Genomic DNA, 12,678 nt, shown 5'->3' with positions numbered 1-12,678 from the left:
ACCTCCAGTTGAACCAGCATCATTTGCTGAAAATGCTGTCTTTTTTCCATTGGATGGTTTTGGCTCCTTTGTCAAAAATCAAGTGCCCATAGGTGTGTGGTGAACCCCATTTTTTAATAGGGTTATTTGTCTCCCTGAAGTCTAACTTCGTGAGTTCTTTGTATATTTTGGATATAAGCCCTCTATCAGTTGTAGGATTGGTAAAGATCTTTTCCCAGTCTGTTGGTTGCCATTTTGTTCTAATGACAGTGTCATTTGCCTTACAGTAGCTTTGCAATTTTATGAGGTCTCAACTGTCGATTCTTGATCTTAGAGCATAAGCCATTGATGTTTTGTTCAGAAAATTTTCTCCAGTGCCTATGTGTTCAAGATTCTTCCCCACTTTTTCTTCTATTAGTTTCAGTGTATCTGGTTTGATGTGGAGGTCCTTGATTCACTTGGACTTAAGCTTTGTACAGGGTGATAAGATGGATCGATCTGCATTCTTCTACAAGCTGACCTCCAGTTGAACCAGCACCATTTGCTGAAAAGGCTATCTTTTTTCCATTGGATTTTGGCTCCTTTGTCAAAAATCAAGTGACCATAGGTGTGTGGGTTCATTTCTGGGTCTTCAATTCTATTCTACTGGTCTATCTCTCTGTCTTTGTACCAAAACCATACAGTTTTTATCACTATTGCTCTGTAATACTGCTTGAGTTCAGGGATAGTGATTCCCCCAAGAAGTCTTTTTATTGTTGAGGATAGTTTTAGCTATCCTGGGTTTTTTGTTATTCCAGATGAAGTTGCAAATTGTTCTAATTCTTTGAAGAATTGGGTTGGTATTTTGATGGGAATTGCAGTGAATCTGTAGATCGCTTTTGGTAAAATGGCCATTTTTACTATAGTAATCCTGCCAATCCATGAGCATGCGAGATCTTTCCATCTTCTGAGATCTTCTTCAATTTCTTTCTTCAGAGCCGTGAAGTTCTTATCATACAGATCTTTCACTTCCTTGGTCAAAGTCATACCGAGGTTTTTTTTTATTATTTGGGACTATTATGAAGGGTGTAATTTCTCTAATTTCTTTCTTGACTCGTTTCTCTTTTGTGTAGAGGAAGGCTACTGATTTATTTGAGTTGATTCTATACCCAGCCACTTTGCTGAAGATGTTTATCAGGTTTAGTAGTTTCTGGTGGAACTTTTGGGATCACTTAAGTATACAATCATATCGTCTGGAAATAGTGATATTTTGACTTCTTCCTTTCCAATCTGTATCCCGTTCATCTCTTTTTGTTGTCTGATTGTTCTGGCTAGAACTTCAAAAACTATATTGAATAAGTAGGGAGAGAATGGGCAGCCTTGTCTAGTCCCCGATTTTAGTGGGATTGCTTCAAGTTTCTCTCCATTTAGTTTAATATTAGCTACTGTTTTGCTGTATATGGCTTTTACTATGCTTAGTTATGGGCCTTGATTTCCTATTCTTTCCAGGACTTTTATAATGAAGGGGTGTTGAATTTTATCAAGTGCTTTCTCAGCATCTAATGAAATGATCATGTGGTTTTTACCTTTCAGTTTGTTTATATAGTGGATTACGTTGATGGTTTTTCATATATTATAAACTATTCCTGCATCCCTGGAATGAAGCCTACTTGATCATGATTGATGATTGTTTTGATGTGTTCTTGGATTCGGTTTGCAAGAATTTTATTGAGTATCTTTGCATCAATATTCATAAGCGAAATTGGTCTGAAGTTCTCTTTCTTTTTTGGGTCTTTGTGTGGTTTAAGTAAGAGAAATTGTGGCTTCATAGAAGGAATTCTGTAGTGCTCCATCTGTTTCAATTTCGTGGAATAGTTTGGATAGTATTGGTATGAGGTTTTCTACGAAGGTCTGATAGAATTCGGCACTGAACCCATCTGGACCTGGGCTCTTTTTTGTTGGGAGACTTTTAATGACTGCTTCTATTTCTTTAGGAGTTATGGGGTTGTTTAACTGGTTTATCTGTTCCTGATTTAACTTTGGTACCTGGTATCTCTCTAGGAAATTGTCCATTTGGTCCAGATTTTCAAGTTTTGCTGAATATAGGCTTTTATAGTAGGATCTGATGATTTTTTGAATTTCCTCTGGCTCTGTTGTTATGTCTCCCTTTTCATTTCTGATTTTGTTAATTTGTACACACTCTCTGCATCCTCTCGTTAGTCTGGCTAAGGGTTTATCTATCTTGTTGATTTTCTCAAGGAACCAGCTTTTGGTTCTGTTGATTCTTTGTATAGTCCTTTTTGTTTCTACCTGGTTGATTTCAGCTCTGAGTTTGATTATTTCCTGTCTTCTACTCCTCCTGGGTGTGTTTGCTTCTTTTTGTTCTAGAGCTTTTAAGTGTGCTGTCAAGCTGCTGATATATGCTGTCTCCTGTTTCTTTCTGCATGCACTCAGAGGTATGAGTTTTCCTCTTCGGACAGCTTTCATTGTGTCCCATAACTTTTGTATGTTGTACCTTCATTTACATTAAATTCTAAGAAGTCTTTAATTTCTTTCTTTATTTCTTCCTTGACCAGGTTATCATTGAGTAGAGCATTATTCAAGTTCCATATATATATGGGCATTCGTTCCTTATTGTTATTGAAGACCAGCTTTAGCCCGTGGTGGTCTGATAGGATGCATGGGATTATTTCTATCTTTCTGTATCTATTTAGGCCTGTTTTATGAATAATTATATGGTCAATTTTGGAGAAAGTACCAGGAGGTTGTGAGAAGAAGGTATTTCTTTTTGTTTTAGGATAGAATGTTCTATAAATGTCTGTGAAATCCATTTGGCTCATGACTTCTCTTAGTCTGTCTATGTCTCTGTTTAATTTCTGTTTCCATGATCTGTCCATTGATGAGAGTGGGTTGTTGAAATCTAGTATTATTGTTTGAGGTGCAATGTGTGCTTTGAGCTTTAGTAAGGTTTCTTTTATGTATGTAGGTGCTCTTTTATTTGGAGCATAGGTATTTAGGATTGAGAATTCATCTTGGTGGATTTTTCCTTTGATGAATATGAAGTGCCCTTCCTTATCTTTTTTGATGACTTTTAGTTAAAAATCTATTTTATTCGGTATTAGAATGGCTACTCCAGCTTGATTCTTCAGACCATTTGCTTGGAAAGTTGTTTTCCAGCCTTTCACTCTGAGGTAGTGTCTGTCTTTGTCTCTGAGGTGTTTTTCCTGTAGGCAGCAAAATGTTGGATCCTCATTGCGTATCCAGTTTGTTTGTTAATCTGAATCGACTGATGTTGAGAGATATTAAGGAATATTGATTGTTGCTTCCTATTATAATTGTTGCTTCCTATTATAATCGTATTTGGATGTGAGATTATGTTTGTGCTTGTCTTCTTTTTGTTTTGTTGCAAAACAATTAATTTCTTGCTTTTACTAGGGTGAAACTTGCCTCCTTGCATAGGACTTTACCATTTATTATCCTTTGTAGGGCTGGATTTGTAGAAAGATATTGTGTAAATTTGGTTTTGTCATGGAATATCTTGGTTTCTCCATCTATGTTAATTGAGAGTTTTGCTGGATACAGTAACCTGGGCTGGCATTTGTGTTCTCCTAGGATCTGTATGACATCTGTCCAGGATCTTTTCGTTTTCATAGTGTCTGGTGAGAAGTCTGTTGTAATTCTGATAGGTCTGCCTTTATATGTTACTTGACCTTTTTCCCTTACTGCTTTTAATATTCTTTCTTTGTTTTGTGCATTTGGTGTTTTGACTATTATGTGACGGGAGGAGTTTCTTTTCTGGTTCAATCTATTTGGAGTTCTGTAGGCTTCTTGTATGTTTATGGGCATCTCTTTCTTTAGGTTAGGGAAGTTTTCTTCTATGATTTCCTTGAAGATATTTACTGGTCTTTTGAGCTGCGAGTCTTCACTCTCTTCTATACCTATTATCCTTAGGTTTGATCTTCTCATTGTGCCCTGGATTTCCTGTATGTTTTGGGCCAGTATCTTTTTCCGCTTTACATTATCTTTGACAGTTGTATCGATGATTTCTATGGAATCTTCTGCTCCTGAGATTCTCTCTTCTATGTCTTGAATTCTGTTGGTGATGCTTGTATCTACAGCTCCTTGTCTCTTCCTTTCGTTTTCTATATCCAGGGTTTTCTCCCTTTGTGCTTTCTTTATTGCTTCTATTTCCATTTTCAATTCCTTCACCCTTTGATTGTGTTTTCCAGTAATTCTTTCAGGGATTTTTGTGATTCCTCTCTATAGGCTTCTACTTGTTTATTTGTGTTTTCCTGCATTTCTCTAAGGGAGTTCTTTATGTCTTTCTTGAAGTCCTCCATCATCATGATTAAATGTGATTTTAAATCTAGATCTTGCTTTTCTGGTGTGTTTGGATATTCAGTGTTTGCTTTGGCGGGAGAATTGGGCTCTGGTGATGCCATGTAGTCTTGGTTTCTGTTGCTTGGGTTCCTGCACTTGTTTCTCACCATCATGTTGTCTCTAGTGTTATCTTTTTCTGCTATTTCTGACAGTGGCTAGACTGTCCTATAGGCCTGTGTGTCAGGAGTGCTGTAGACCCGTTTTCCTGTTTCCTTTCAGCCAGTTATGGGAACATATAATTCTGCTTTCAGGTGTGTAGTCTTTCCTGTCTACTGGTCTTCAGCTGTTCTTGTGGGTGTGTGTCCTGAGTCCACTAGGCAGGTCACTTGGAGCACAGAAGTTGGTCTTACCTCTGGTCTCAGGCCTGAAGTCACTCCTTGGGGGACTGCGTTTCAGCTCTCTGTGAGGGCAGTAATCAGAAGGGCCTGCCCTGCCTTTTCTCGGGTCCCTGTTCACAGGGGGCCCAGATGGCGCTAGGCATTTTCCTCTAGAGTCAGAAATGTGGGCAGAGTGTAGTCTCTTCTGGCTTCCCAGGCGGGTCTGCTCCTCTGAAGGTTTAGCTCTCCCTCCCACAGGATCTGGGTCCCTTCAGATTCAGGCTATGTCTGGACCGCAGGGGATCTGCAGCTCCCACCAACAATGAAGGAGTATTCCTCTTTCTCCACATCCTCACCAGAATCTTCTGACACCTGAATTTTTTATCTTAGCCATTTTGACTGGTGTGAGGTGGAGTCTCAGGGTTGTTTTGATGACTAAGGATGTTGAACATTTCTTTAGGTGTTTTTTGGCCCTTTGATTATCCTCAGTTGAGAATGTTTTGTTGAGCTCTGTACCCCATTTTTTAATATGGTTATGTGGCTCTCTGGAGTCTAACTTCTTGAGTTCTTTGTATATTTTGGATATTAATCCTCTATCAGATGTAGGATTGGTAAAGATCTTTTCCCAATCTGTTGGTTGCCATTTTGTCCTAATGACAGTGTCTTTTGCTTACAGAAGCTTTGCAGTTTTATGAGGTCCCATTTGTCAATTCTTGATCTTAGAGCATAAGCCATTGGTGTTTTGTTCAGGAAATTTTCCCCAGTACCCATGTGTTCAGAACTCTTCCCAAATTTTTCTTCTATTAGTTTGAATGCATCTGGTTTGAGGTGGAGATCCTGGATCCACTTGGACTTAAGATTTTTGCAGGGCAATAAGAATGGATCAATTTTCATTCTTTTACATGCTGACCTCCAGTTGAACCAGCACCATTTGTTGAAAATGCTATCTTTCTTCCACTGTATCGTTTTAGCTCCTCTGTCAAAGATCAAGTGACCATAGGTGTGTGTGTTCATTTCTGGGTCTTCAATTCTGTTCCACTGACCTATCTACCTGTCTCTGTACCAATACCATACAGTTTTTATGACTATTGCTCTGTAACACTGTTTGAGTCAGGGATGGTGATTCCCCCAGAAGTTCTTTTATTGTTGAGTACAGTTTTCACTATCCTGGGTTTTTTGTTATTCCAAATTAATTTGCAAATTGCTCTTTCTATCTCTATAAAGAATTGAGTAAGAATTTTTATGTGGATTGCATTGAATCTGTAGATCATTTTTTGGCAAAATGACCATCTTTGCTATATTAATCCTGCCAGTCCATGAACATGGGAGATATTTCCATCTTCTGAGATCTTGCTCAATTTTTTTCTTCAGAGACTTGAAGTTCTTGTCATACATATCTTTCACTTGCTTGGTTAAAGTCACATCAAGATATTTTATATTATTTGGGACTATTTTAAAGCGTGTCATTTCCCTAATTTCTCTCTCAACCTGTTTAATCCTTTGAATAGAGGAAGGCTACTGATTTGTTTGAGTTAATTTTATAACCTGATACTTTGCTGATGTTGTTTATCAGGTTAAGTAGATTTCTGATGGAACTCTTGGGGTCACTTAAGTACACAGTCATATCATCTGCAAATAGTGATATTTTGATTTCTTCCCTTCCAACTTGTATGTCTTTGACCTCCTTTCATTGTCTGATTTCTCTGGCTAGGACTTCTAGTACTATATTGAATAAGTATGGAGAGAGTGGGCAGCCTTGTCTAGTCCCTGATTTTAGTGGGATTGCTTCAAGTTTCTCTCCATTTAGTTTGATGTTAACTACTGGCTTGCTGTATATAGCTTTTACTATGTTTAGATATGGGCTTTGAATTCATGATCTTTCCAGGCCTTTTATCATGAAGGGGTGTTGAATTTTATCAAATGCTTTCTCAGCATCTAATGAAGTGAGCATGTTGTTCTTATCTTTGAGTTTGTTATTTAGTAGTGGATTACATTGATGGATTTTCATATTTTAAATTGTCCCTGCATCCCTGGAATGAAGCCTACTTGATCATGATGGATGATCATTTTGATGTGTTCTTGGATTCGGTTTGCAAGGATTTTATTGAGTATTTTTGCGTTGATATTCATAAGGGAAATTGGTCTGAAGTTCTCTTTCTTAGTAGGATCTTTGCATGGTTTTGGTATAAGAGTAATTGTGGCCCAATTAGACAAGATGGATGAAGCAAAGAAGTGCAGGCAGACAGGAACCGCATGTTGATCTCTCCTGAGAGACACAGCAAGAATACAACAAATACAGAGGCGAATGCCAGCAGCAAACCACTGAACTGAGAACAGGACCCCCGTTGAAGGAATCAGAGAAAGAACTGGAAGAGCTTGAAGGGGCTTGAGACCCCATATGAACAACAATGCCAAGCAACCAGAGCTTCCAGAGACTAAGCCACTACCTAAAGACTACACATGGACTGACCCTGGACTCTGACCTCATAGGTAGCATTGAATATTCTAGTAAGATCACCAGTGGAAGGGGAAGCCCTGGGTTCTGCTAAGACTGAATGTGATTGTTGGGGGGAGGGTGGCAATGGGGGGAGGATGGGGAGGGGAACACCCATAAAGAAGGGGAGGGGGAGGGCTTAGGGGGATGTTGGCCCATAAACCGGGAAAGGGAATGACACTCGAAATGTAAATAAGAAATACTCAAGTTAAAAAAAAAGAGTAATTGTGGCTTCATAAGAGGAATTAGATAGTGCTCTGTCTGTTTCTATCTTGTGGAATAGTTTGGACAGTATTGGTATGAGGTCTTCTATGAAGGTCTGATAGAATTCTGCACTAAACCTATCTGGTCCTTGACTCGTTTTGGTTGGGAGACTTTTAATAACTGCTTCTATTTCTTTAGGAGTTATGGGGTTGTTTAGATGGTTTATTTGTTCCTGGTTTAACTTTGGTACCTGGTATCTGTATAGAAAATTGTCCATTTCCTCCAGATTTTCCAGTTTTGTTGAATATAGGCTTTTTTAGTAGAATCTGATAATTTTTTTAATTTCCTCAGATTCTGTTGTTATTTCTCCCTTTTCATTTCTGAATTTGTTAATTTGGATACAATCTCTGTGACCTCCAGTTAGTCTGTCTAAGGGTTTATCTATCTTGTTGATTTTCTCAAAGAAACAGCTCCTGGTTTTGTTGATTCTTTGTATAGTCCTTTTAGTTTCTACTTGGTTGATTTCATCCCTGAGTTTGATTAGTTCCTGCCTTCTACTCCTCTTGGGTTTATTTATTTCTTTTTATTTTAGAGCTTTTAGGTGTGCTGTCCAGCTGCTGACTTATGCTCTCTCTTCTTCCTTTTTGCAGGCACTCAGAGCTATGAGTTTTCCTCTTAGCACTGCTTTCTTTGTGTCCTGTATGTTTGGGAATGTTGTATCTTCATTTTCATTAAATTGTACGAAGTCTTTAATTTCTTTCTTTTTTTCTTCCTTGACCAAATTGTCACTAAGTAGAGCATTGTTCAACTTCCATGTATGTGTGGACTTTCTGTCATTATTGTTCTCCTTGAAGACCACACTCTTAATCCATGGTGATCTTGGCAGGATGCATGGGATTATTTCTATCTTACTGTATCTGTCGACGCCTGTTTTGTGATCAATTATGTGGTCAATTTTGGAGAAGGTACATGAGGTGCTGAGAAGAAGGTATATCCTTTTGTTTTAGGATGGGTTGTTCTGTCAAGATCTGTTAAATCCTTTTGGTTCATAACTTCTGTTAGTTTCTCTGTTTAATTATGTCTCTGTTTAATTTATGTTTCCATGATCTGTCCATTGATGAGAGTGGGGTTTTCAAATCTCCTACTATTATCATGTGAGGTGTAATGGGTGCTTTGTGTTTTAATAAGGTTTCTTTTAAGAATGTAGGTGTCCTTGCATTTGGAACACATATATTTAGGATTGAGAGTTCATCTTGGTGGATTTTTCCTTTGAGGGAATAACATTTGAAATGTAAGTAAAGAAATAATATCTAATTAAAAAATCCCATTCTGTAGGCTGTAGCTTTTTTGAATAATAGTGCTCTTTGCTAGGAAGAAGCTTCTTGCTTTCATGAAGTCCCACTTATCAATCATTGATCTTGGTATGTGTTCTAATGGTGCTCTGTCCAAAAAGTTATTCCTGGGCCAATGAGTTCAAGGCTTTACTCCACTTATTCTTTTGTCATGTTCAGTGTATCTGGTTTTATGTTAAGGTTTTTGAGTTTCATGCAGGGTAATAGACGTGTTTTTACTTGTATTCTTCTACATGCACACATCCAGTTTAACCAACACCATTTGTTGTATATGCTGTCTGTTTTTCCTAGTGTGTGTTGTGGCTTCTTTATGAAAATCAGTCCATAGGTATGTGGATGTATGTCTGTGTCTTCAATTTGAATCTATTGATCAACAGGTCCATTTTTGTACCAATATGCTGTTTTTATTATTATAGCCTTTGTAGTAAACTTGAAATCAGAGATGGTGATTTTAATACTTCTTTTACTATTCAGGATCTTTTTTAAACAGGATTCATTACACAGATGTTTGTTTGTTTGTTTTCCACACGAAATGGAGAAATATCATTTCAAGATCTGTAAGGAATTATGTAGGAATTTTGATAGAGATTTCACTGAATCTGTAGATTGCTTTTGGTAGGATGGCAATTTTTATGTTGGATGAGCCAAGGAAAAGGAAATTTGAAGAGGAATTTCTGTGTTTTCCACTGGAAGTGGTAATAGAGAAGTGGAGACCAGAGCATGTGGTATGCTACAGAGGTATGAATGAGAGTGGGGGATTGGATTTTGATTTGGAGGAGAGGTTGAGAGTTGAAAATCAAGTTAATCTACCTGCTTTTCTGTCTGGAGTGTACTTAATACTTTTTAGATTATTACATCATTTTAATATCTGGTGCCATAAAGGGGTATTTTTGACAACTTTTCATTTTGTCTTTTCTTTGGGAAAAGTAATTTTCCCATGCTCTTTACTAGGCCACTCCAAAGCCCTTTTATAATTAAATGTTCAATTTTGGATTTATGTAGTTCATTCTTTTGTATTTTGAGTTAAAATGTAAGACAGTTAGGTTTTTAATTTCTTAGTCTTATTTGGTGCTATCCAAACATAGACTCTAAGTTATCTTTATTTTAATTCCTGATGGAATCTTTCTGCTCAGATTTAACTGTCAAGTAGTGCCCATGGCGGGGATCACAGGCAGCCATCATGTTCTTGGCATCAAACATCTGCTGGGTGAGCTCAGGAACTGTCAGGGCACGGTACTGCTGGCTTCCCCAGCTGGTCAAGGGGGCAAAACCAGGCATGAAGAAGTGCAGGTGAGTATTTACAGCCAGTTTCTGCAGGTCAGCATTTAGCTGGCCAGAGAATCACAGGCAAGTGGTTACCTCACTCATGGTGGCAGACACTAGATGGTTCAGGTCACCATAAGTGGGTGTGGTCAGCTTTAGGGTTCTGAAGCAGATGTCATAGAGTGCTTCGTTATCAATACAATAGGTCTCATCTGTGTTTTCAACAAGCTGGTGGACTGAAAGGGTGTCATTGTAGGGCTCAACCACTGTGTCCGACACCTTGGGGGAAGGGACCACACTGAAGGTGTTCAAGATTCTGGCTGGGTACTCCTCCGGGATCTTGCTGATAAGGAGGGTACCCACCCCAGACCCAGTCCCCCCAACCCAGGGAGTGGGTCAGCTGGAAGCCCTGCAAGCAGTCACAGCTCTCAGCTTCCTTTGTCACAACGTCCAACATCGAGTCAACCAGCTCTGCACCTTCTGTGTAGTGCCCCTTGGCTCAGTTGTTCCCAGCCCACTCTGACCAAAGACGAAGTTATCAGGTCTGAAGATCTGCCCGAAGGGCCCTGAGCGCACCGAGTCCATGGTGCCGGGCTCCAAGTCCAGGGGCACAGCGCGGGGCACATACTTGCCACCGGTGGCCTCGTTGTAGTACACGTTGATGCGCTCCAGCTAGAGGTTGCTATCTCCGTGGTACGTGCCAGTGGGATCAATGCCATGCTCGTCGCTGATTACCTCCCAGACCTTGGCGCCAATCTGGTTGCCGCACTGCGCAGCCTGCAGGTGCAGGATCTCCCTCATGGCGACGGCGACTGCGGAGCGGCTGTAGAAGAGGAACACTTAGGGAGGAGCAGGCGCACAGAGTGCCTTCATTATGTTTCATATCATTTCATAACGCACAACATGTTTGAAGCCTACCCATTCCCCACTGTCCTCTCTTTTCTCTTGCCCTTCCCCCTGATCCCTTTCTACTTCCCTAATTGTCCTCTGTCTACTTTTATATCATTTTCTTTTCTGATGCTAGAGATTGAATCTAGAACCTTGTACATGCTACACTAACATTAAACTACATCTTTAGTCTTTCATCTTTTTCCCCTTAGATATCACATTTGAGAGAAATGTAGGATACATTGTTTTTCTCAATATTTATTATTTCATTAAATATGATGATCTTTAATTCTGATCATTTTCCTGAAAGTGCCAGGATTTTATTTTGTGGTTGAATATTACTAAATTAAATATATGCTATATTTGGCATCTATTTTGTTGATATTTAGATTGATTTCATAGCTGGGATGTCATGAAGTAGTACATCAATAAATAAGAATGTGTACGTATCTCTTAAATATTGATTTTGATTCCCATGGTATATATCGTTGAGTGATATAACTATATTAAATGGTTAATTCTATTTTTAGGTTTTTTTTTTTTACAAAATGTATTTTAATTGAAATAGAATTACATGATTTCCCCCCTCACCTTTCCTCCCTCCAACCCCATGACACCCTCTCTCAAGGTGGTAGCTTCTTTTTCTTTATTATTGTTACATACAGAAGGCGTGGATCGTATGTCAGTCTGCACACCAGGAGCTATCAGCAGGGATCCACAGGACTCTGGCCTGGCCAGAGCAGCCAAAGAGTTACAGCTCTCCCAGGGGAGGCCAGAGCAGGGCAATCCACTGGACCCCTTCCACTGCAACTACTGTCTTGGAGTTGGTGGCAGGCAGGAAGACACAGGGGGCAGATAGGAGGCAACGTTGAAGCCACCCAGCAGGAAGTGGCTGAGGTCTAGTGCACACCTGGCTTATTAGGTGGGATCTAGTGTAACACCGAAAGCTTCAGGAGAGAAAACTCTTCTCTGGAGTGTTAGAGTTCAATGAGACAGGCATCCTCAGATCTTTGGTGAAATAACTCCTACACTTTATTTCTTGTGGATAGGACCTTATAAACATTTGGGGTTGGGGTGGGATCTAGAGGCAGATGTTTTCTATTGGCTCAGTCTGAGATGTTAGGGATGCCTCATCTGCATGTGGAAGGACTTCAGGTGATTGCCACAGTCCTCTCAATGGGGTGTCATGGTCATTTGTTCTAGGACTGCAACCTGGTTGAGAGTAGATTTAAATGACTACCATTCTCGATTATGAGAATTGGCATGATTCCTGAATCTGCTCGACCTTATAAGTTTCCTGTGTGGTAGCATGGTCCATTGCCCCACATATGTAGGCATGCACACGCGCAGATGCATACACACACACACACACACACACACACACACATTACAACCTGCTGAGTCTATTTTTGTTGTTTATGAATTTATGGCTTTAAGACTGACCAGTCTGTATTAGACAGTCAATAAAGGGGTTGTTTTAGTTAGAGTTTTACTTCTGTGAACAGATACCATGATCAAGGCAGGAGCATGGCAGCGTCTAGCCAGTCATGGTGAAGGTGGAGTTAAGAGTAAGGCTGTTAGTGGAAGACTGACTTCCAGTCAGCCAGGATGAGGGTCTTAAAGTGTTCACAGTGACACACCTATTCCAACAAAGCCACACCTCCAAATAGTACCAATCCCTAGCCAAACATATTCAAACAATGACAGCAGCTGTCTGAGAGAGGCTAATTTTTCTCCTAGCCATCACTGTAGTTCTTATTCTAGGAGTGAGACCCCATGAAAATTCCTCACTTCCACATTAGCATATCTATTGATATTACCA

General features: G+C 39.5%; 1 pseudogene; it reads right to left on the bottom strand.

The window, feature by feature from the left end:
* Window positions 1-9,809: 9,809 nt before the first annotated feature.
* Window positions 9,810-10,833, bottom strand: Tubb4b-ps2 (tubulin, beta 4B class IVb, pseudogene 2; annotated as a pseudogene).
* Between the last annotated feature and the right edge of the window lie 1,845 nt (window positions 10,834-12,678).

The sequence above is a fragment of the Rattus norvegicus genome, chromosome 12 (assembly GCF_021556685.1).
Source record: "Rattus norvegicus strain SHRSP/BbbUtx chromosome 12, alternate assembly SHRSP_T2T, whole genome shotgun sequence".
NCBI lineage: Eukaryota > Metazoa > Chordata > Mammalia > Rodentia > Muridae > Rattus > Rattus norvegicus.
Note: the sequence above shows the minus strand (reverse complement) of the source record. Positions and strands in the feature narration are given on the sequence as shown.